General features: G+C 45.7%; 1 protein-coding gene across 3 annotated transcripts in view; it reads right to left on the minus strand.

Moving 5' to 3' along the window:
- KAZN (kazrin, periplakin interacting protein) overlaps positions 1-21,258 on the minus strand; it is a 1,209,168-nt gene that overhangs the window by 980,674 nt on the left and 207,236 nt on the right. The window lies entirely within an intron of this gene.

Raw genomic sequence — 21,258 nt, forward strand, 5'->3', positions numbered from 1 at the left:
GGGGCTTTCAGTAACAGCCAGGAAGGCTATTGAAGGGAGGCTGCAGTCCCATTTGCAGGTGATTGCAACCATCCAGGCATGAAATGGTTGACTCTGTTGGAATTGCCGATTTATTTCATAAGGAGAAGCAGAAACCTCCTTCACCTTTCCACCCTTGCCTCTCCTGTTGCCTCTCCTCTTCTCTGTATTTGGAATTCACACTTAAAAATTCATTTGACTACACACCTGCTGGAGTGATTCTCTTCTTCAACAAGGCTGACAGCTGTTGGAGACAACCATCTCCCTGAAGCCTCAACATCCACATTGCTTAACTTGGTTAAAATCTGTGACCTCAACACAGCATGAATGCAGCTTAAAAAAAAAAAGTCATGCCTCTGTGTGTTTCATTTTATGTACTCAAAAAGCAGGTCGAATGCAGAAAAGTGGAGCTTCAGCCTCTGCAGGAAAACGGCAATGAAAACACAACCATGGAATTGTCCTAGCAGGAAGAGACTCTGGCCGCCCCAGTAGTGACATCAAGACATTGGTGGAAATTCCAGGCAACAGCTGGTTTGATCTATTATTTACATTCCCACGTGATTTTTACATCTTTTCTGGACTTTAAAATTATCTCTGCCAACTACCCATTCCTCCGCTTTGCTATCAAATGTCATCTTGCTTATCAAGTTACTCCCTACAAAGTATAAAAAAAAAGTATGTCACAGAGCAGTAGCCACAAACAAACAACAAACAATAACAAAAACCAAGGTAGGTGTTTTAATCTAGTAGAACACAATACAGGTACATTTTTGTCCAAAAGCAAGGACAAAAGTGTTAGATATTAAGGCATGATGTTGTAGAAATCTACAGCAAATGAAGAGAATGTATTTACAGATAAGCCTTCAGAAGAACAATCTGTTTCAACGCTCACAGCTTAAAAGCAATAGACCACATGGATGATGAAAATGATCTGCTAGGTGCAATTAGCTACTTTATAACCAGGAGGCAATTGCTTCTACTGTGGCTTAATAATAACAGAATATTCTTCTACTGTAACAGAATAGAGAACATCAGCTCATCAACTATGTGAGCTGGGTCAAGTGAACAACCATCTCACTGAACCTCAGTTTCCCTAGTTAGCACATGGGAGTAGAATCTCACAGGATTGTGATGGGAATTAAATGGGGTGATTCACATAGGAACTCTCTGTCAAAAAGCAGTGTGCTCATTCAAGGAGGCACTTCTGGATAAAACAGAACCAAAAGTGGCTTCAGGCTGAAGAGGTTATTGATTCCTTGGCCACAGGAGTGAAGTTCAAAGAAGAATTGGGTTTTATTGAATTACTCAAGTTTTGCTCAAACACTTTACAGTTATTTCTGATGCCTCACTTTCTGCTGCACATCTAAAATTATTACAAATTTTTATTTCTTCTTTGAAACATATTCAGAATCTGACGACCTCTTACCCCCTCTACTGCTGGCACCCAGCTTTCATCATCTCTCACCTGGGTCTCCCTGTGCCAGCACTTCCCGTCTACACCCATTGACAGTTGGCTGTTTCACAGCCATGGCCAGATCGTATCTCTCCTTTGCTCAGAATCCTGCAGGGGCCAGTCTTTTCTGAGATCTGGAATTACTTCTCTAGCCTCATCTACTGTGTTCTACACACTCTGTTCCAACCTTGCTGGCTTCCCTGCTGCTCCTTGAGCACACCAGGCACCTTCTGCCTCTGGGCCTTGCACTGGCTATTTCCTGCATCTGGAATGTTCTTTGCTCAGATATTCCTGTAAGTAACTCCCTCGCCTCTTCCAAGTCATCTTCTCAAAGAGGCTCATTCTCACCTCTCTATTGAAAACTGGAACCCTCTACCCTGATCCCCCTTAGTGGTGTATGTCAGTTCTTTTTCACAGAACTTACTACCTTCTAACATTACTTGCTATTTTTACTCTTTATTTTCTATCTTTTCACACACATACATAAGCACTTGAGTGCTCACATCATGAGGGAGGGATCTTTGGACATCTTATTCATGGATGTATTCCATAATGGACCCATAGTAGGTCCTCAATAAATATTCTTGATTTTTAAAAAGTGTTTATTAGGCATAGTGATTAAAAGCTTGGATTCGTGATCCAAATTGCCTGCATTTGAATCTGGGTTCTTCCAATTCCTAACTGTATAACTGTGGATACATTACATAATTTCTCTGTGCCTGATTTTCCTTCTGTAAAATGAACCCCCCACCCGCCCCCTGCCCTATTGAAGTAATTGTTGTGGAATAATTGCTCCTTGCACTTCGGGTTGGTATATGGTAAAACAGAATATCGGGCTTCACTCGCCATAGTGATGAGTTAGCTGACCAACAGAAGAGGTTTCTAAGGGAAGGTTTGCATACCACACCTTTCCCTGGTTAACCATTTTCTGAATGCCTGCTAATAAAACTATACTCATATATGACAAGCTATATCAATTAAAATTCCTTGATGATGGGTGAGCAAACTCAAATATCCATGGTACACACAGCTTGACTCGTGGGGTTCTCCCTCTCCTTCTCTCGCCTCTACTTCCTCTGGGTTGGGCAATATCCTCAGTCAGCTCTTGCCTCATAGTGCCAAGATGGCTGCCACAGCTCCAGACTAGACATCATCATAGGCTGTGGACTAGTAGAAGAGTACAGAGCTCCTTTGCCAGACTGCCCATCTGGGTCTCTTGCTCTGTTCTTTTTGGCTCCTATGCCCATCCTTGACTCAATCACTATAGTAAAAAAATATGATGCTCTGATTAGCTAAAACCTACATCAAATGCTACCTAAGTCAGAGGTGAAGTCCCTCCCAGGACACACAGACGGGGCAGGAGAAAGCAAGGTCAGATACACTTAGCAGCAGAAGGATGCATGGGTACCAGAAGCCAGAGATAGCACATGTCCACTGTCCTGAGAACACTGCCAATCCCCTCCGAAGAATCTTCCCTCCCTACCTCCTTTAGGTTTCACAATCCACAGAAGCATCCTTCCATAAGAATTCAAAGTCAGTTATATTTGGACCAGGTACCTCTGGGCCCAGTGAAGGAAGACAGGCATCTACCATCTACTGATGTTAAACTTAACCTTGAGGTAAGATGAAACCCAAACCCTTGTAATAAAACTACATATGTGATATGGTTTGGATCTGTGTCCCCACCAAAATCTCATGTTCAATTGTAGTCCCCAGTGTTGGAGGTGGGGCCTGGTGGGAGGTGATTTGATCATGGGGGTGGTTTCTCATGAATGGTTTAGCACCATACCCTTGGTGCTGTTCTCATGATAGTGAATGAGTTCTCACGAGACCCGGTTGTTTAAAAGAGTGTACGGCACCTTCCCCTCTCTCTCTTGCTCCTTCTCTGCCCATGTGAGATGCCATTCCTCTTTGCCTTCTTCTATGATTATAAGTTTCCTGAGGCCTCCCCAGAAGCTAAGCAGATGACAGCCTCATGCTTCCTGTACAGCCTGCAGAACCATGAGCCAATTAAACCTCTTTTCTATGTAAATTACCCAGTGTCAGGTATTTTTTATAGCAATGCAAGAACGGATTAATACAATATACACAGGAAAACTGCATGTCCTTATGATCTGTCTCCTGTACTTCCTAGTCTAGCAGAGTGTGAACAAGGTACTTACCCTATCTGTGCCTCAGTTTCCTCATATCTGGAATGGGCATCCTACTTTTTCACACCAAATAGGGCTGTTGTAAAGATTAAATTGGATCGTACACATAAAGCCCTTAGAACAGTGCCTGGCACATGGCAAAGACCTGCTAAATGTTAACAATTATTATTGTCCTTGTTATTATTAGCAAGGGACCAGTAACCAACTTAGTACAGTACTAAGCTTTGTGACACGAGACAGATGTGCACAGTGTTATTTGGCCTGAGAGTCCTTTATATCTTCCCAAGAGGAATGTTTTCCTTGAGTGTCAGCTATTGAGACATTTATAGACAGACTTTTCAGCATGTCCCACACTGGGTTGGACTCTCCCTAGCTAAAGAGTTAATCCATCTAATCAGTAAATTCCTCTAGCCCTTGTCTGTTACTAGCTAATAAAAAGATGGCTGAGTTTATGGTGGTCTAAGATGAGCCAAGTGGAAGATGGGAAAAGATTCATCCCTGAGGGCAAATGGGCTGGAGACACTAGAGGAGTTCTAACATTTGCTCCAATTGTGGTAACCCTGAGGACAAAAAGATGGCACAGACACATCTGACCAGCTGCAAACCCTTGCTGCCCCTTAGCATCAAACAGTGAACTGTCTGAGCAGGAAAAATAATTGCCGTAACACAATTGACTTAAGTCTCTTATCTGCCCAGAGCTTCTGGGCTGAGCTTATGAGTCCTGATAAAAGTCTAGGGACGGGAAGGAAAGGCTCTCTGCCTCTCCAGTAAGGAAAAATCTGCCTGCTCCCCTACAGACCCATGGGCTGCCTGGTCTTCTCATCATGAAAACCCACAGATAACATGCAAGAAAGAATATTTTTTTAAAGAGGGGTTAGAGCTGAACGTTTTTCATTGGTGACTCGTCTTGCCTAGTGTTTGTCTCTGAAAAAGATTCAGAATCCTGGCTTTAGCAAAGGGTTTTTTTGGACAATGACAGGGTTTCTAAGGCTACCCAGCCAGGGCTACCTCTCTGGATATGCTGGCAAATCTGGAACCAACTGCTTTCCTGACAACCTCTTGAGAGAAGCCAGGAAACCAATCTGTCACATTCTTTTAAAACCCTTGGCGGTTTTGAGTCAAATTACAGCTCAGACGTTTGGTCAGCAGACAACCCAATTCCAGTAAGACATTCCCGGCTCTATCCCTAATTAGTGTTACAATCCACCATGATCCAATTGGTCCTTCTGGCACCCAGTCTTCCCATCTCTAAAATGGGAAGATTCAACCAGATGAATTCTGAGATCTCCTCGGTGAACAACCTCGTGATGTTCTGTTTCAAAGAAAGGGTTTGTATTTGTGGTCAGCATGTAAGGCAAAAATTACCCCATTACATGGTTTCCATTGCCTATACAGTGCCCTAGCCCTGGGTTTTTATTTTTTCAGGAATGTACATTAAATTTTATACACTCCAAAATTTGAGACTCACTGAGCAAGACAAAGAAAGAAGTAAAAGAGATGGATGCAGGCTGGCATCCAGGCCTTCAAACCATCTTATCTTGAAAATAACTATCAAATCCCTGATGACGAAAAGGGGATGGGGGAAGAATGAATAATATGTTCGTGCTTGATGGTAGGGTTTGATCTATTTTGTTTTAAAAACCCTCTGGAGCCTTGGCCCCTACTTACAGATTTGTTTCTCTCTAAAAGGATTAAATAATGTTTTATGTGTGAATAAAGTATTTAGCACAGAATCCAGAACCTGGTAGGTAGGAATACATGTTGAATTTGAATCTAAATCTTGCCTTTTCACCATTCTTTGAGAAACTGCAAAGGAGAATGTGGTCACCTGTGAGCTGTCCTCCAAAGCTGGGTTTTCCCATGGTGACCCCACCATACAGCTGCCCCATGCAATGCCCCAGTCTCAAGTCCTTGGACCCTTGGGTTAGGTTCTAGAGGCAGCAGAAGAGTGAGCAGTGCAACTGCAGCTGAGCTCACATGTGGGAAACCTTTCTGTAAATAGCAAAGGGTGTTCATCAATGATGAATCATTAGCACCATCCACCTGACCAATGAAACCAGACTGGGCCTTCTCATTCGGGTAGTTCATGAGCTAACATTTCAGTCCACGCCATGAGCCAGGCAGTGGTCAGTGATTTACCTGCAACAAGAACTCCTTACAGTGTGAGGCCCACACCATCATCATCACCAGTCTTACTTGCTAGGGGAGGATATAGAAGATCAGAGAGGCTAAGTGACATGGCCAGGCTCACCCCATCTCTAACTGGCAGATCTGATTTTCAGATCTGGGTTATGCCTGTCTTTAGAAGGGGCCCATCTTTCCTCTTACCTCCCCACCCCCTGATTTCAGACCTGCTGACCCAATCCCCAGTGTGATGGTATTTGGAGGTGGGGCCTTTGGGAGGTGTATTAGTCCATTTTCATGCTGCTGGTAAAGACATACTTGAGACCAGGAAGAAAAAGAGGTTTTAATGAACTTACACCTCGATGTAGCTGGGTAGGCCTCACAATCATGGTGGAAGGTGAAAGCCATGTCTCACATAGCAGCAGACAAGAGAAGAAGCTTGTGCAGGGAAATTCCCCTTTTTAAAACCATCAGTTCCCATGAGACTTATTCACTATCACAAGAAGAGCATGGGAAAGACCTGTCCCCATGATTCAATTACCTCCCACCGGATCCTTCCCACAATACATGAGAATTCAAGAGGAGATTTGGATGGGGACACAGCCAAACCATATCATTCCACCCTGGCCCCTCCCAAATCTCATGTCCTCACATATCAAAACCAATCATGCCTTCCCAACAGTTCCCCAATGTCTTAACTCATTTCAAGCATTAACTCAAAAATCCACAGTCAGAAGTCTCATCCCAGACAAGGCAAGTCCCTTGCACCTATGAGTCTGTAAAATCAAAAGCAAGTTAGTTACTTCCTAGAGGCAATCCAAGCATTGGGTAAATACAGTCATTACAAGTGGGAGAAAATGGCCAAAACAGGGGTTACAGACCCCATGCAAGTCCAAAATCCAGCAGGGCAGTCAAATCTAAAAATTCCAAAATGATCTCATTTGACTCCATGTCTCATATCCAGGTTACACTGATGAAAGAGGTAGGTTCTTATGGTCTTGGGCAGCTCCACCCCTGTTGCTTTGCAGGGTACAGCCTCCCTCCTGGCTGCTTTCACAGGCTGGCATTGAGTGTCTGCAGCTTTTCCAGGCACACGGTGGGAGCTGTTGGTGGATCTACCATTCTGGGGTCTGGAGGACAGTGACTCTCTTCTCACAGCTCCACTAGGCAGCATCCCAGTAGGGACTCCATGTGGGGACTCTGACCCCACATTTCCCTTCTGCACTGCCCTAACAGAGGCTCTCCATGAAAACCCTGCCCCTGCAGCAAACTTCTGCCTGGACATCCAGGTGTTTCCATATATCCTCTGAAATCTAGGCAGAGGTTCCCAAACCTCAACTCTTGACTTCTGTGCACTGGCAGGCTCAACATCACATGGAAAGCTGCCATGGCTTGAGGCTTGCACCCTCTGAAGCCAAGACCCAAGCTCTGCATTGGCCCCTGTCAGCCACAGCTGGAGCAGCTGGGATGGAGAATGCCAGATCCCTAGGCTGCACACAGCATGGGGACCCTGGGCCTGTCCCACAAAACCACTTTTTTCTCCTAGGCCTCTGAGCCTGTGGTGGGAGAGACTGCAGTGAAGACCTCTGACATGCCCTGGAGACAATTTCCCCATTGTCTCAGAGATTAACAATTGGTTCTTTGTCACTTATGCAAATTTCTTCAGTCGGCTTGGATTTCTTCTCAGAAAATGGGATTTCCTTTTCTATTGCATTGTCAGGATGCAAATTTTTCAAACTTTTATGCTCTGCTTCCCTTATAAAACGGAATGCCTTTAACAGCACCCAAGTCACATCTTGAACACTTTGCTGCTTAGAAATTTATTCTGCCAGATATCCAAAATCATTTCCCTCAAGTTCAAAGTTCCACAAATCTCTAGGGCAGGGGCAAAATGCTGCCAGACTCTTTGCTAAAACATAGCAAGAGCCACCTTTGCTCCAGTTCCCACCAAGGTCCTCATTTCCATCTGAGACCACCTCAGCCTGGACTTTATTGTCCATATCACTATCAGCATTTTGGGCAAAGCCATTCAACAAGTCTCTAGGAAGTTCCAAATTTTCCACATTTTCCTGTCTTCTTCTGAGCCCTCCAAATTGTTCCAAGCCCTGCCTGTTACTCAATTCCAAAGTTGCTTCCGTATTTTTGGGTATTTTTTCAGTGGCATCCCACTCTGTTGGTACCAATTTACTATATTAATTCACTTTCATGCTGCTGATAAAGACCTGCCTGAGCCTGGGAAGTAAAGGAGGTTTTAACGGACTTACAGTTCCACGTGGCTGAGGAGTCCTCGCAATCATGGTGGAAGGTAAAAGGCATGTCCCACATAGCAGCAAAGAGAAGGAGCTTGTGCAGGGAAAGTCCCCTTTTTGAAACCATAAAATCTCAAAAGACTTATTCACTATCAGGAGAACAGCACAGGAAAGACCTGCCCCCATGATTCAATTACCTCCCACTGGATCCCTCCCACAACATGTGGGAATTCAAGATGAGATTTGGTTGGGGGCATAGCCAAACCATCTCAGGAGGTAATTAGGGTTAGATGAGGTCACAAGGGTAAGGTCCTCATGAGGTGATTTGTGGCTGTATAAGAAGTGAGAGACATTGTTGTATCTCTGCCATGTGAGGACACAGTGAGAAGGTGGCTGTCTGCAAGTCAGGAAGAGAGCCCTCACCAGGAAGTGCATCTGCAGGTACCTTGCTCTTGGATTTCCAGCCTCCAGCACTGTGGAAGATCAATATCTGCTCTTTAACCCGCTCAGTCTGTGGGACTTTGTTATGGCAGCCTGAGCTGACTAAGGCAGACATCAACAGAGCCAGCACAGGAGCAGTGGCTAAGAGTGTGGGGTTTGTACACAATAGACCTGGGTCAGAGACTTAGCACCTCCAAACACTAAGTAAGTGAACCGATTTACCCTCTCTGGGAAAATGTATCCTCCGTGGTTGTAGTTGTGTCATTTATAAATGGGAATGGTAACAGCACCTGCCTTATGGAATCATTGTGAGTTAGAGGGCTCAGCATTTCTAGTACGCAGCAAGCTTGTAATGAATATTAGATTAGAAAATATACTGACACTGTGTCTAGAATGACACTGTGTCATCACTTTTAGAGATCAAGGTATTGAAAGTTTCCATTTAAACAGTTTTCCTACCTGATCTGTGAAAAGAGAAATCTATCAAACCATTATCATTGTTAATAGTGAATGGGGGAATGCAGAAGGAAGGGAGGAAGAAGGAAAGGCTTTTCGAATACAGGGTGATAGGTGGGGAGGTCGGCCCGGATATGGAGTATATGGAGGGCATCGAGGGTGGGGTGGGCAAAGAGAGGACACAATCTGGATGCCTGGAATAGGGGGCTCGAGAGAGTTCCAGGCTGGAGAGCAGAGTGTGGCTTCAAACACCTAAACCACTTCCTTCCTGATTCTGCAAATCGCCGGAGCCACATCCTGCCTCCCCAGGGATCCCCAGGGTTAAAAGAGAGCCATGGGGAGAATCAAAGTCCTGCCTCAAAAGTGCGCCGATCCCCTCAACGCCAGCCCCCCACGCAGCAGCTGAAACATGACATATTCGGTCACCCACATGCACTTGTCTGTGTAGCCTGAAAATAATGGGGCCGTCTGCTGCTGTGGCCCTGAAGAACCAGGCACTGAATCGGTCCAGGGATGCTTCCCATGCAGCTCTGCCACCGCCATGGCTGGCCTGGGGCTCAGTGTTTCTAAAAGGCTGACCGCACCTCTTAAAAGCTGCACTGCAAGGCCTTTGAGGACTCATTGAGCTGTGAGAGAAGAGTGCCCTCCCCTGGACGTTTGCTGCCAGTTTGTGGCCTCCACCAAAACCACCACTGAGCTTTTCCCTTCCTACCCGAACAAGGGAGCAGACCCTGGGCAAACGCCCCTTAATTTCAGACGGCCACACACAGGTCACTGGCCAGTAGATGCCCCACTGGCGTCTTTGCTCTATTGTTGTTCAAGAGTTTCCACCATGCAAAGCCCTTGGCATAAAGGATGTCATTGAGTCTTCATGCAAATCCTCGTAGAACAGGACAAGAAACTGAGTTTAGGAAGACTTAATGGTTTTCCAAGGTCGTGGAGCTTGGACAGAGCTCAGACACCCCAGCGCCGTGGTCAGGAAGGAGCTTATACTCTGCAGTCAGAACACTTGGGTGCTTGTCCAGCTCGTTCATTTCTTAGCTGTGCAATTTGGGGAAAGTGACTCAATCTCTCTAAGTGTCAGTTTCCTTTTCTGTAAAACAGGATAATCAACTCAAACACGGAAGTTCTTGGAAAAATACCAAACACATGGGAAGGATGTAATAAATGATATCTCCAGTCACCTTCCTTCTCTGTCAGACCTCAGGGCCCGGGCTCATTGCGCGCCTGCATTTTTCAGGGAAAGTGCTTTATATATCACTACCTGGGTAAAGACAGAATTTGGAAAACTCAGCTGAGAATGTGGTGTGACGCTGGCTCTTCTTGCCCAGTCATCCTTTCGCCGCACATCACAAGGTTGGTATTTGCCACTGAACATCTCTGTTCTCTGCCAGCCCCAACTCCTTAAAAGACAGGGATTGTATGGCTTTTATGTCAGAGAAAGAATCAAGAAACGAGTGACTTTACTGCTGTCACCTGACTTGCCCAGCCTTGAAATTGCATGGGGATCCCCAGTGCTGAGGAAGGGGTGGGCAGGAAGGAAGGAGCATCTCCTGGAGACAAATTTACACTGTAGAAATAAACAAGAAGACTTTGGAGGGTGCACATTGAAAAAGTGAAGAAACTCCTCATCTCTAATGAGCAGGGGAATGATGTGTCACTTTAGACACTTGGGCAAAGTCTTTGCCCATCAAAGCCAGGGATGCAGTTAGTGACAGGCAAGACTGCCTTTCTTCCGCACAGCACTTTGAACTCTGCTGGGGTGAACAGTTATCTAGAGCTTTCTATGTGCCAGGCACAGGGCTGGAGGCTGGGATGCAGTAAAGAGTGTAGCAGCTTGGAAAAGGTCAGGAGACAAAACCAAGGCAAAGGGCATGGCAGGAACAAGAAGCACAGCCAGCCTAGTCGTCAGTGCCAAGACTGCACTCTCTCATGCCTCCAATGTCTCTGACTTCCTCTACTACCAGCCAAGACAACTCCCTGCTTTGAAAGGACTCATGTGATTACAGCAAGCCCACTCCATCCATCTCCCTTTTTCCATGTAAGGTAACATAATCACGGGAGTGACATCTTATCAGAGTCGCAGGTTCCTCCTACACTGAAAGGAGAAGTGATCGTACAAGGGTGAGGGTCCCTGGGGGTGAGGGGAGAGTGTCTGCCACCTTCCCAACAAAGTTCTTTCTCCTAAAAGCCAGGATATCACATCTTGGAATCAAGACTGTTGACAACACACAGTAGCCAAAGGGGAGTGGGAGGGATGCAGGCAGCTCATCACCCATGTAACGGTGATGGGCTTGTCCTCACTACCATAGGGTCACACAGCATCCGGCCTGAACTAGCAGCGTCCTCAGCGCTGCAGATACACGAATGAACACACCAGATCAGGAGCTCAATTTCTAGCAGAAGGAGTCAGGAAGACAGCAAATAAGTGAGACTTTTTTAGACAGGAAGAGGACAGAAGAGAAACCTCGCTGGCAGCCAGTCGGTAAGGTCAGACCCAGCCTTGGGTCAGAAGTCAGTGGTCAGATATGGCAAAGCTGCGGCAGACCCTCTAAGCCTGGAGGGTGGCGGTCTCAGGAATCCAGGCCAGAGGTTAGAATCTAGGCAAAGGGGCTGAGCGTGGTGGCTCATGTCTGTAATCCCAGCACTTTGGGAGGCCGTGGCAGGTGGATCACTAGGTCAGAAGTTCAAGACTAGCCTGACCAATATGGTGAAAGCCCATCTCTACTAAAAATACAAAAATTAGCCAGGCGTGGTGGTGTACAGCTGTAGTCCCAGCTACTCAGGAGGCTGAGGCAGGAGAATTGCTTGAACCCAGGAAGCGGAGGTTGCAGTGAGCCAAGATCGTGCCACTGCACTCCAGCCTGGGTGACAGAGCGAGACTCCATCTCAAAAAAAAAAGAATCTAGGCAAAGGGTCAGGGCATCAGGTGTGGAGTCCAGAGACAATGCAGGTATCCAGGACTTTCAATGCCCCTGCTCTGTAAGGGCACAGACAGGGCTGGTGAGGAAGCAGAGGCATGCAACCCTCAAAAAGCACAGCTGGGAGAGAGACAGCCCTTTCGTGTGAATGAGAAAAAGGAACCATTTCCTTCAAGTGCAGCAACGCTGCCCCGGTCCTTTTGGACTCTGCTGGGCCTGACGTTAGTACTCAGTGCGCAATTATCACCAGCTTTCTATGTGCCAAGCACAGGGCATATAGAGATCAGTAGTTTCTTCACTTTTTCAATGTGCAACCTCCAAAGTCTGTTTATTTCTACAGTGCAGATCTGTCTCCAGGAGGCGCTCTTTCCTTCCTGCCCACCCCTTCCTCAGCATCAGGGATCCCCATGCAATTTCAAGCTTAGTGGATAGGCATATCCTGGACTGCAGCCCGTGTGTGTGCTGTGGCTAGGCGCCCTGATGCAGAGGCCCTGGGTGGAAACTCTATTTATCCTGCTCTCCCCCTATCTCTAGCATTTTGCCTAATGTCTGGCATAGCATAGACCCTCAATGGATGTCTGCTGTGTGGATGAATATTGATGAATCCTCCACCTCCTTCAGGACACTGATGTACTTCCAGTGAAGGCAGGAGTCATCCAGGGCCATTTTAACCCCCACATCATTTCCCATGCTATCTAGAGCAATGCTGTCCAGCAGAAATATAATGTGAATTGTGTATGCAATTTAAAAGTTTCTAGTAATCTCATTAAAAAGTAAAAAACACACACAAACAAAAGTTAAAATTAATTGTAATAATATATTTTATTTAGCACAGCCAAAATATCGTCATTATCATCTTAACATGTAGTCAATATAAAAAGATATTAATGAGATATTTTGGCCGGGCACGGTGGCTCACGCTTGTAATCCCAGCACTTTGGGAGGCCGAGGCGGGTGAATCACGAGGTCAGGAGATCGAGACCACAGTGAAACCCCGTCTCTACTAAAAATAAAAAAAAATTAGCCGGGCGTAGTGGCGGCCGCCTGTAGTCCCAGCTACTCAGAGAGGCTGAGGCAGGAGAATGGCGTGAACCCGGGAGGCGGAGCTTGCAGTGAGCCGAGATTGCACCACTGCACTCCAGCCTGGGCAGCAGAGCGAGACTCCGTCTCAAAAAAAAAAAAAAAGTATTAATGAGATATTTTACATTTCTTTTTTTCCCTATACTAAGCCTGAAACCTAGGGTGTATGTTACACTCAAAGCACAGCTTGGGCTAGCCACATTTTAAGTGTTTTGTAGCCACAGATGGTTTGTAGCTACCACCTTAGAGAAAGCAGATCCAGAGCCTGTGAGCTTTTCAAAGGAGAAAAACTTCTTGAGATCTGAAAAAAAAGTATCATTCCAAGTCATGCAAATAAAACCTCCTAAGAGAAATAGATAGATATGCAATAGAAGTCAAAAAACTACAAAATGATCTGGATAATAAGAGTGCCTAGACCACAGCACTGTTGTAAGTTGTATGAGTCACACCCGTACAGGCGCAGGAGAAGGTCAGTGGCACAGGAGGACTTAGTTAAATTGACAGGTCAAATGCAACTCAAGTCTAAATTCTTGGAGAGTTATACAAAATTGCATTGCAAGTGGGATGTGGATGTGTATTAATATATCTTATGTAATGAGGGATTTGGCCTTCAAAAATGAGTTCCTAAGATTTGGCAAGGCTTTAAGCATCCTTAGAACCCATGCCCTCATGCTCTGCAAGCCTGAAATTTGCAGGTGAAGGAAACAGAACATCCAGCTGAAGTGGAGAGCAAAGGTCCAAGGATCTGGACAAAAACCACCCTGCTGACTAAATGCATTTTTCAAAAACAGTGCATTTGCACAGCACCACTGATGCAATGAATAAGATTTTCTTTTTTCCTGCCTGTCAAGCCACTTATTAATCATAACGTATTATTGCTTTGCTTGTTCAATATGTGGAGTGAAACACCAGGATCCAGCTGAGAACAGTACTGAAGAGAACAAAATTGGGTGGCAAGAAAAGAGCAAAATTAACATAGGCTACAGAGAAATGGTAGGGAAAAAAAATGCCTCTATCCTTTTAGAACAGATTTTTACAGCTATCAGAAAAGTAAAGGGAAACTCAAATAAATTTTTAGTGCAGCTCCTACTTGACGCTGAAATCGTCTTGATAAGGAATGGCATTTTGAGGAGAGGGGCCTGATGGAGGAGAGTTTAAGCTGAATGGAATGGTGGCTCCAGTCTTTGCCTTTTCAATGCAGCTGCAAATTAGAGTAATTACCCTCAGGTTCATGCTGGGCCGTGCAAACGGGAAATCAAATTTATGTTCCAAAAAGAAATGAAAGAAAAATATCAGAGCGTGGAGAAAGAAGGGTAAGGGTCAAAATCGCTCTTGACATAGCAGAAAGGACATTATAGATTTTAGCAGGGAATAAATGACAAGAAAGGAGTTAGGTTATAAGTCCAGGGAGGCACCTACTGAAACTTCAAACTAAGCTAAGGAACTCAGAGTAGACAAAGGAGGTTTCAACACACATGCACACACACACAGCCCACAGATATACATCAAAGTCCTCAAGAAGTGGATCTATACTTGCCTGTGGTCAAAGGAACATCAGAAGGAGAGTTAGTTTTCATAGCATCATAAGAGTTTGAAATGGATAAATGGATCACCGCCAATACTAAGGGCTACTGGCCCACCCCTGTGCAAATACTCTTTGTCCTCTATTGCAACATATAAAGAACGGACTAGGAACACCTGGCTGACTCTCATGAACTCACTCTGGGCTAGATGTTGTCCTTGGCTCCATTTCACTCTGAAGTCATCACACCACAATCTTCGGTACCCAGGCAGTACCTCTCTGTCATGCGGTGTCTTTCCTACTATGACATAGGACCTTTGGTCCTTAAGTAAAGGTCATGGGCTATGACTGATTCACAGATGCGAGCTCGGCCACATTGTAGTCCTAGCTCAGCCTGTGCATTCTGAGTCCTGGCTGTGAAACACCCATACACACGATTTTTTAAAAGCATCTTAAAATCCTATGGCATAGGCAGCACAGACCCAGCCATGATGGAATTAGAAATATGTTGGGGTTGGCACAGGCGTAGCTGTGTGTCCTCCTTCCTGCCAAGGATGGAAGATGATTGACTGAATGGGAACAGGAAATCGGCTTGCCAGAATGCATCTAAAATGGGACGTGCATGCTTGGGGGAGTGTTAACGTTATGCTTCAAAAAAGGAACAAATGGGCAAGTCCACACGGTTCCCAGCTCATTCTAAAGATAAAGGGTCACTTTGGGGATATGTAAGAGGACAAGGCACAGATAGAGGCCAATTCTGCCCCCTGGGAGACAGTTGGGTATTTTGGAAAGTGGAATGACCATCATTTAGAAACAGAGTCAATTTGTCAGAGAGCACTGCAAGTTTGGCCCACCACCTGCCTCCCGGGAGGGAGAGCTGTGCTGGCATGATGCCATGTTTTGAGCGGCAGCACAGCCTCTTAAAAACGGTTCAGGTAAAAAATATTGATTGCTTGTCTGCTATGTGCCAGGCATTGTGTTAGGAACTGGAGACACAATTAGAGCAGGACACAGCCCCATCCTTCAAGGAGCTTATGATTCAGCAGAGACACACTCTTCCCTAAACAGGGAGCTATACAGCCACAAACATGCTGGAGATGAGCCTCCCCCTGGCTTGGTGGAGGTGGGGAGAAGGCTTCCTAGAAAAATATGACTTTCAAGCAAAGACCTGAGGGTGAATAAGATGTAACCAGTAGAAAGAGCGGTGAGACTGGAGGAGATTGGGGTACACAAAAAGCATCCTCAGTGATCTGCAGGCCACGGCAAGCTTCTAGAGCATCTCTTGGTCCAGTACGGCTAGAATGCAGGGTAACAGGGGCAATGTGGAGGGTAAATTGGAAGTTGGTCAATGATAGATAGATTGTGAAATTCAGCAGAGAGAGGATCTTAGAAATCTTGCGCAATCCCCTCACTTGGTAGATGAGGAAACTAAGGCACAATCACAGAGGAATTACCTGTTCAAGTACATAAAGCTGGAGTGTGACAATGTGGGCCAGTTAGGTTTCTCGGAGTCAGGTGACAAGGCTGCATCTACAGAATTGAACAGTCATCACGTTCTCCTTTCCCACTTGGTAAAGTCACCAATAAGCACACTTTCCCTGGGGCACACAACTCAGCATACAAAGCTCGTGAGTTTGTGTGCCATGATCTGGTTAAAATGGAGCTTCCACTCACCCTGTCTCATAGGATCTCCACTGCAGCATCATAGGTAGACTCATCCCTACACCTCACACTCCTGAAGACTGAAGAGCTCAACCGAGGTGGCCTTGTGTGGAAACTCACCTGAGAACTGCAACACTGAGACGTGGAGCCACACGCCATATGGTGTTCTTCCTTAAGGCCCCCCAAGTCCCTTAAATGTGTTCATCTCAGCCACTTTCCTACCCATAAATGTGAGTTGCAAAGGACAGGGAGAGGAATTACTTTAATTAGTTCTTCCTGCAATAAAGAGGGATCTTGATGTAAGAAAACAAAGCAGGCAAAAAAAAAAAAAAAAAAAACCCAACCAAACAAACAAAAAACCATCTTGGGCTAATGGGAAAGACTAAAAAATGGTGACACAAATTGCTGGCTTGAACTGTCTCCTAACTGCTGTCATGCTATACTGGATCCAGGGGCTGAATTAAGATGACAGGGGTGGATCACTGCCCGGAGAAATGCTCTTACATCCAGGAAACATCAGCCCTCTCACCTGGGCTCTGAATGAACCTGGGGAGAAAAATTCCTAATGATGACAAGACAACCCAGCAATCTACACTTCCCTGAACAGGTATTGAGAATGTGAGGAAGGGAGGGAAGAGGAGAGAGGGAAGGAAGGAAGGAAGGAAGGAAGGAAGGAAGGAAGGAAGGAAGGAAGGAAGGGAGGGAGGGAGGGAGGGAGGAAGGGAAGAGAGGGAGGGAGGGAGGGAGAGAGGGAGGAGAGGGGGAAAGGGAGGAAGGGAGGGAGGGAGGGAGGGAAAGGGTGGTTGAGTGTATCAACGGAAAACTGGTAAAAAATGATTTAATCTGCATGCACTGATCCAGCTAGTGTTAATAGGACCAGCCAAGCACACACATAAAAGCAGAGGTTACCAGGGTTCCTATTTTAGGGCTTTCAGGGGAAACTCACTATCTCAAAATATACCATTCACATCTTCTGGGATACCACTGAATAGAGACGCGGTTTGGGCTAATCTACTACTTAACCAAAAGAAAATACCTCTCCAAGAATAACAGGGATCATCACTCATCCAACCTCAGGGAAGATCAATTTCAAGTCAGTGTTTCACTCTCAGGATTGACCCCACTGAAAAGCAGGAGATTGGATGGGGAGGAGGCAGAAGAGGAAGAGGCCGCTTGGGAGCTGAGCCCTTTGGGAACAGCCCAGGGAGAGAGGCGTCGAGCCACTAAAGGATACAGCCCTCTAAGGCAGGAAGGGGCATGGCTGGCTGGAGGGGATTTGAGAAGAGGGATGTGGGTTGTTCCACAGGGAATACATTAAGCAGCCACATAGGTTAGCTTTCCCAGATATATTTGTTCTAAATATATAACAAGTTTTGGCAGAGTCCTGCCTCCCACCACAGCTGTGAGATTCATTTTCTATGACCACCTGGGGATTGTGGAGACACCATCCCTTTGTTTGCTCTGCAAGGAAAAGGAAGCTTGAGTCGGAGCTGTGTTGGGTTCTGCTGGGGGCTTTGGAGAACCCTCAGATACGCCTTGGATTTCCAAACGTGGAGAGTTTAGGTATTTTCTGCCTGAGGCTACCCCTTCTGGGTTTGTTCATGGCAGGATGGAGAAATCAATGTGGAATATTCTCCCCCTAGTTTTCCAATCATTTTGTTGTTGTTGTTGTTGTTGTTGTTGTTGTTATTATTTCTCCAAAATGTTATGTTGCCTCATAGTGGCTAAAACAATTTCAAAAATTTTATGCCACCAGATTGCTGCAAGGAGGGGGTAGAGAGTGCAGAAAAGAGGTCATTTATTAGGTTAAAAGTATCCTTCCCATCACCTCAAACCCAACCCTGATGTCAATTACTCACAAGCTCCCTTTGGGAAATGTAGCTATCTCTGACCTTCCAAAGAGAACTTTTCACCAAAAGCAAATGCTAGCAAGGCTCTGTGGCACCTGAGACTCTTCCACACAGCTCAAGGGTCTTAACTTGCTAGATCTTCATGGTGATCCTTTGAGGCACTAGGTCATGGAACTCCATGAAATTGTCTTAATTGGAAGATGTAGAGAATTGTTGATGATCATGGACCAGAGTGGGAAAACCAAGTAGATGCTTGTCTCCTTGGGTGTGTTTCATTTGGTCACTTTGGACAGGGGTTCCAAGAATGGTGAAGCCAGTCTTCTAAAACTAATAGGTTAGGGGATGAGATCCAACTAAGATGTGAGCAGAACCCAGAGGCACATGGTTCCCAGGACAAGGCAAGGCTCAGTAACGTCTGGGTCAGGAGCTGAGCAGCCAGAAGGAATAAAGCAGATCCACAAACACCCTTCCACCCCAGGGCCTTGGCATGTGCTGTTCTTTCTGTATTGAATGGGCCCTCTCTGCCCAGCATGGCTCATACTCCAACCCCTGGCCAAGTGGAAGCCTTCCCAGCTCCTTCTCAGTCTTCATCTCCCAGATCGGGTTGGTTCCTTTTGTTATACACACTCAACAGATCCTGATCCTTCTTTTGAAGTGCTTCTCTTGGTCTATAACTATGCACTTATTCATGTGACTATTTGAATTACGTCCTTCTCTCTTGCTGGGCTGACCCTCCCAGATAGCAGAATTTGTGTCTTCTGCTTAGCATAGAACCCGGCATACAGTCAATGCTGAAAACAAAAATAGAGCGCAGTGTATCCCTTGAGACAGAGAGTTCCAGTGCTTACAAGAGTTCCAACAAAACGACCCTCCACAGATAAGGGAGATATCTAATTCATGTATTTAGTGATTCTCCACTTCAGACCACGAAGGATCAAAGGGGATTTGACAAAAAAATTGCATACAATTTCTGGGAAAAAAAAATTCAAAATAAATAGCTTCAGGAATGAAGGCAAAAGAAAAACGGATGTAGATAAATAGTAGATATGCATTAGGAATAAAACAAAACCATTCAGCAAACACAAAACAAGTGGCTCTTGCCTGCAAGAGAGCAAAAGAAATCAGTTACCTGTTCTGAAAAATGATAAGGGTACAAATTCATGGGAACTGCTAAACAGAATAGCCATGAGGTTGATATTAAACTTTATTTTAACCTGTTGCAGAAGTAGTTCATGATGGAAAGAATACTAGATTTGCAGCTGGGACACCTAAGATTCAAGTTCTAGGTTGGCCACAAAGTAGCCAAAGTCTTGGGTGTGTCATTCACGATCCTGAGGTTTTCTACCTTGGAAGATATGATGAATCCTCTTCATTGTTTTTCAGCTCCCTGGCTCTGTTCCACCACAGGAGAAAAAGGGTGCTCTCTCAACACCTTATCTAAACAAGATGGCAGGAAACCTTTAAAAAAAAAATCACCACATCCACTTGTGTGACAAATGCTCCTTAGCAAGGTTTTCAGAGGCAGAGTGGATAACTGCTTAGCTAAGAAGCTATTTGCACTGCTTGCCTGGGGGATGTTGAGTCAAGAGTTGAGGACAGACCCCCTCCAGCGCCAGGAGACCAGGTGCTCCTTAGGGGGAAGGAGCAGGGCCACTTGGCACAAGAAGGAGGGATGCATCTGGCACCAGCTCTGTAATGAGGCTACGAGCTGTGTTATATTCCAGCCCCTTCCTCCCTCGTCCCCAGCTCTGGTAGGTTATACCCTGTCTGGGTGTAGACAAGGAGAACCCACCTTCCTTGGCATGGTGCCATAATGTTGCAGAGTCTTCGCTGTCTCCAGTAACCCCCAACACCCTCCACAGGCATCCCCACAAAATCTACATTATAATTTCGATTTTTGTCTATTTGTCTGCCTGCACGGTAAAGAGATGCTGCCTACATTTGGAGAGTTTAACACAGAGAAATTATCTGTGTTGATCTCTAGGTTTGGGGAGTGTGGTAGGCAGAATAATGGCCCCCAGCGATGTCTCCATACTAATCCTCAGAACCTGTGCATATGATACCTTACATGGCAAAGGGGAATTCAGGCTGCAGATGGAATTAAGGTTGCTAATCATTTGACCTTCAAATAGGGAGATTATCCTGGATTATCCAAGTGAGCACAATAAAATCACAAGAGTCCTTTAAAATGCAAGAGGGAGACAGGAGAATCAGGGGAAGATGTATCTGCAGAGAAGGCTAGAGAGGCGCAACGTGAGAAGGACTCACTGGCCAGGCTGGCTTTGAAGATAAGGATGGACATCACTAGAGGCTGGAAAAGGCAAGAAAACGGACTCTGTCCAGCACCCATGGAAAGGAGCTGCCACCACTTTGCTTCAGCCCGGTCAGGCTTGGTATCAGATTTCTGACCTACAGAAATGTAAGATAATGAGTTTCTGTTATTTAAGCTGCTAAACTTGTAATTCGTTACCACAGCTGGTATGGGCTGAATTGTGTCTGCTTTCTCCCATTCACCCCAATTTATATATTGAAGTCCTAACCCCCAGTGCCTCAACGTGCGACTGTATTTAGAGATAGGTATTTCAAGAAGAGATAGATGTATAAGATGTCACTAGGGTGGGCCTCAATACAACAAGACTGGTGTCCTCACAAGAAGAGCAGGCCAGGCACAGTGGCTCACACCTGTAATGCCAGCACTTTGAGAGGTCAAGGCGGGCAGATCACCTGAGGCCAGGAGTTTGAGACCAGCCTGGCAAACATGGTGAGACCCTCATCTCTACTAAAAATGCGAAAACAACTAGCCAGGTGTGGTGGTGCACACCTATAACCTCATCTACTTGGGAGGTTGAGGCATGAAGGCATGAGAATCATTTGAACCCAGGAGGCAGAAGTTGCAGTGAGCTGAGATCATGCCACTGCACTCCAGCCTGGGTGACAGAGCAAGACTCCGTTAAAAAAAAAAAAAAAAAGAGAGATTAGTACTCAAATGTGTACAGAGGGAAGCCCATGGAATGACACAGGGAAGACAGAGGCCTCAGGAGAAACCAGCCCTGCTGACACCTTGATCTCAGACGTCTGGCCTCCAGGACTGTGAGAAAGTAAACTTCTGTTGTTTAATCCATGGTGTGTTGTTTACTCTATGGTGTGCGGTTATGGCACCCCTGGCACCACAGCTATAGGAGCTAATACACAGGGATGCACAGAGCTCACCATAGAGGGCCCTGAAGGCACCAGGATGGGAGACGATAATCCCCTAAAACATGGAAATGGAGTTGCAAAAAGGGACTGTGAAATGCCACCAGGAGGGGCTGCATGAGTGAACACCATGGCCA

This window comes from Symphalangus syndactylus, chromosome 22 (genome assembly GCF_028878055.3).
Source record: "Symphalangus syndactylus isolate Jambi chromosome 22, NHGRI_mSymSyn1-v2.1_pri, whole genome shotgun sequence".
In the NCBI taxonomy this organism is placed as follows: domain Eukaryota; kingdom Metazoa; phylum Chordata; class Mammalia; order Primates; family Hylobatidae; genus Symphalangus; species Symphalangus syndactylus.